This window comes from Mirounga angustirostris, unplaced genomic scaffold (genome assembly GCF_029215605.1).
Source record: "Mirounga angustirostris isolate CCGP_5_RB_7025 unplaced genomic scaffold, mMirAng1.0.hap1 SCAF_2, whole genome shotgun sequence".
Taxonomy (NCBI): domain Eukaryota; kingdom Metazoa; phylum Chordata; class Mammalia; order Carnivora; family Phocidae; genus Mirounga; species Mirounga angustirostris.
Window position 1 is genome coordinate 28,106,937 of NW_026991710.1, and position 4,755 is coordinate 28,111,691.

General features: G+C 35.8%; 1 pseudogene; it reads left to right on the plus strand.

Moving 5' to 3' along the window:
• Window positions 1-1,882: 1,882 nt before the first annotated feature.
• LOC123847656 (ATP synthase subunit ATP5MJ, mitochondrial-like) lies at window positions 1,883-2,064 on the plus strand (annotated as a pseudogene).
• The last annotated feature ends 2,691 nt before the right edge of the window (window positions 2,065-4,755 follow it).

Consider the following 4,755-nt stretch of genomic DNA (forward strand, 5'->3'; position numbering starts at 1 on the left):
AAGAATGAGGCTACAGGGAGAACCAAATGTAAAAGAAGAGAAAAGAAGAAGGAAAGAAGGGAAGATAAATCTTCTCTAATGGACTTGTAGCTGTTTGCCCAAAGCAATTTACCCTGCATGCATTCTGTGCACGAGTGCCATAGATTTCCCATAATGCAGTGGAATAAATTAATCTGAATTTCCCCTGATTCTGAAAAGAAATCCAGCATCAAACCTCTGCAGGTTCAGCTTTTACCCTATTTTAGAGACAACAAAACAAAACAACTTCCTTGTCTTTGAAATGACAGTTGAAACTTTGGTTCACAGGGTAAGCCTCTGTTGCTTACCGCCCCCTGGCCTAAATCAGGCACATTGATAAACTCATCCTCTACTTTCTCTTTGTAGCAATGAGCATTGATTGGAATCATAAATCTATGGTATGCATATGGCTGCTTTATTATAATTACCTTCTCCATTAAATTCTACAAAAGCAAGAAACATGTCATTTTTAACTCACCATTTTATATCTAATTCATATGCAGAAGGGGCAAAAACATGTATTTATTGAACACCTGACTGACTGACTGAATGAATTGAAACCTTGTTCATTTGGACTTATCATGTGTCTCTGTGCATCGTGTGTACAAATTAAGGGCAGGGATGGAATGAAGTAGACATTTCCTTTACTTCTGAGGTCTTTTAGACATTTTCCACAATCACATACATGAAACATAAAAATCCTCCTTTTACAGGACAGAACAAGGATCATAAATGCACAAATATAAAAAAGAAGAAGACCAAGTCTAGCTAAACATGTAAACTATCAATAAATTCAAGTCAGCAGCCCTTGTCTCTTCGTCCCTTCTGCACATTTCAAGGGTGAAATATTCAGTCTCCAGTTTTCTTGAATTCGATTCTACCCACTGGTTTTCATAAAATATTTGACAGTGACTTCAAGTGAATTTATTTCAAAGTGCTATCATTGCTAAAGACATTTTATCTTGTATCTTTAATTGTAGAATGGATGATGCTAAAACTATCAAGCACCTATGATAAGTGGGTTTTAAGTTCACACAAAGGATTCTTTCTCTAGAAAGTAGGAAAAGTAGTGTAGATACTTTTGAATTCATTCACCATTTTGTCAAAATGGATTCTGAAGTGAATAGATATGGGTCTTAGAATTTTGGAAGTGTTCTTCATTTTTTTTCTTCCCTTTCTATTTTCAGGGTAACTGTTGTTAAATGGTGTGCTAAGCCCTAATCATTAATGATTTTACACAGTTAAATGTGAGGATTAGGTATTTGCCAATTCCCAGATTTAGATACTAATCCAGGATGTACATGAATTGAAATTGCCATATACATGCTTTAAACTTTACCAGATGTTCCGAGAAATCTTTGGAAACTTAGGGATTACTACCAGCATATTGATTTGGTGGAACTCATTTGGGTACCTCTGTCAGAATGAATAGATTTACTCAGCATTACTTGACACAAAGAAATATAGAAAAATTTGTCTAGGTGTACACTGAATGTCTTTTAAAACGCTTGGTGTTCAATTCTTCTAAGACCAGATGATTTTGAGTAGTACATTTCTGACTTAAATTTTGGGAAAAAATACAGTATTCAAAATGTTTTTTTTTTCTTTGAGATTATATAAATTCAACTTAAAAAGTTTCAGAACTCTATTACCAATTTGATGGAAAGACATTTAAACTTTTATAAATGTCTGAGAAAGATTAAGGCTGGATGGGTAGGCCTTTTTAAATTTTTTTTCAGAAACATTCCAGGTTTCTACAAATTCTAATTAAACCTTGACCTGTCAGATCATATAACTCGGTGACCTTTCTGAGTCATTGGCCTTTGAGGTTCAGAGAAGCTTGAGCTGGGTGTCCTGGGCCGAGATGTTTCAAAGCCTTGTTAAAAATGTTTGGGTTCCCATGAAGTACTGCTATACCCAAGTGTACCAGGAGATTTGGGTAGGAATGGGGTTATGGGCTTTATTGTTTATAAAATCAGGAGTGCTGATAAAAGAAGTAAAGTCTTGAAAGCTTTGAATCCTGAACCTGCTCATGGTCATCATTAACCAGCCTTACTTGGAGTGCACATCAGATGGAATGTCAGTCGGATACAAATCTCAGCAAGCTCTGTTAGATGGGAACATGAAGCATCGTTGTACACTTGATGAGTTGTTTCCTTTGTGGCGTGGATAAATGCACCTGTGAGGTAAAAAAAAAAAAGAAGAAAGAAAGAAAGAAAGAAAGAAAGAAAGAAGAAAGAAAGAAAGAAAGAAAGAAAGAAAGAAAGAAAGAAAGAAAGAAAGAAAAGAAAAGAAAAAAAGAGAAAGAGGAAAGAGAGAAAGAGAGAAAGGGGAAAGAAAGAAAGAAAGAAAAGGAATCATATCAAAATTGTGGGCAGTAGCCTGGAAAATTTGCTTCTAGGAGCCTTGTTTAAACTATCGGGTCAAGTTTTAGATCCTTTTAATACTGAAATCTCTCATGGCATGGTTACCAGTGGCAACAGGAAATTTCAAGAGAACCAGAGACATGATTTTTTTACTAAGTATTTGGACCCTTTCCTAATCACAGATAACTTCTGACCTAAAGTGTTATGCCAGCACCAGAAGTGAATGTAATACAGGGTTTTCTAGTAATCCTGCTGTTTGATAATTGTTTATGTGTTTTGTTTGTATATTTATTTCGAACTTATCTGTTTCTGAAAATGATTTGAGGTAACATAAACTTAAAAAAGCAACTTTATAAAAAGGAGTCTAGAGGAGAGAATAGGAAACTGAGGTAAAATGTTTATTCTGAGCTTGCTGCTATACAAGTTAAGATGAAAAAATAAAATGATGGGTTTGTATAACATAAGGAAGTATACAGCTACTTAAATGAGATCATTATTTTCCAGAGATGTCAAGGAAAAGTCTCAAATAAATGTTTACATACAAATTTTATTAACAGTGTTTTTAATAATGTTGCTATGTAAGATGAAATTTTTAAGTGGTCTCAATATGTAAAATTCAATGCAAATGATCTGCAATTTATTGTGGAGGTCTCTATGTATACTTGCAATGCCTTTTTTTAAAGATTTTATTTATTTATTTGACAGAAAGAGAGAGAGTACAAGCAGGGGGAGCAGCAGAGGGAGAGAGAGAGGGAGAAGCAGGCTCCCCGCTGAGTAGGGAGCCTGACGCAGGGCTCCATCCCAGGACCCTGGGATCATGACCAGACCTGAAGGCAGATGCTTAACCAACTGAGCTACCCAGGCATCCCTGCAATGCCTTTTTTTATTGTAAGTTTTTTGGGTGGAGGGAAAATAGGCATTATTTTCCTTTATTCTGTCTCCAGACCACAAAATATATTGGGGAATATTAAATATATATCTAGAGCCTAAAATTATAGAATGAAGGAGATGATAAAAGATTGGAAGTGTTCATTTCCTTGTTATGCCAGGTGTTGAAAACTCTTTACATAATACTTGGGATTGCTTCATTATGAATATGTTAAATTATTGACTATGTTGGAAATTTTCATTGGGTCTGCTAGAAGATACCTATTACCAGAAAGTAAATCATGGTTGCAATAATAGTAAGTTTTCTTAATTTTATTTGTAAGAAGTGATAAAAAAGAAAGATCAGTTTGGAATTGTTAACAGCAAGTCCCATAGTAGCCTTCTGAAAATTGCAAGTAATTTCCTTTTTAATGGTAGTAACTGGATTGCAACACTCATCAGTTTAGTTTCTTTAGGTACATCTAATATAATTTTTAGTATTATACGATTGTCAGTTATGTGTTTTTTTGAAATATGAATAAAGTCCATTTTTTTAAGACAGTTTTCGATTTACAGAGAAACTGAGCAGATACTAAAGGGTGTCCATACACCTCCCACCTCCCCCAGTATAGTTTTTACTATCATTAACATATTAGTGTGGCATATTTGTGACAAATAATGAAACAAAGTTGATACATTATTAACAAAAATACGTAGTCTATTCAGAATCCCTTAGTTTTTATCCAATGTCCTTTTCTGTTCCAGGATCCCATCCATATTACCATATTCCATTTGGTTGTCATGTGTCCTGAGGCTCCTCTGGCCTGTGGCAGGTTCTCAGACTTTCCATGTTGATGACCTGAAAAGTTTTGAGTACTATTAGGTAGGAATATATAGATTCCCCCTCTATTGGAACTTGGCTGATATTTTTGGCACTATTAGTTTGGAGTAATGGATTTTTAGGAGGAAAAACAGGATAAAGTGCTATTCTCATTACATCATATCAAGTGTATATACAATCAAACTGACTTGGCACTGATGAAGTTGACCTTGATCATATGACCGAGGCAGTGTTTGTCAGGTTTTTTCTGCTGTATAGTAGTTTTATCCCCCCTTTCCAGAGTCTTTGGAGGAAAATCAGTATACGCCGTAGCCCAGGCTTGGAGGGAAAATCAGTATACACTGCCCAGGCTTAAGAAGTGGGAGTTATGCCCCTCCTCTTATAGAGTAGAATATCTACATAATTTAAAAAAAAAAATTTGAAGATTTTATTTATTTATTTGACAGAGAGAGACACAGCGAGAGAGGGAACACAAGCAGGGGGAGTGGGAGAGGGAGAAGCAGGCTCTCTGCCGAGCCCAGAGCCCAATGCGGGGCTCAATCCCAGGACCCTGGGATCATGACCTGAGTCGAAGGCAGATGCTTAATGACTGAACCACCCAGGCGCCCCATAGGATATCTACATAATCTACATGGAATTTGTCTGCATAAGAAATTTGTGTCT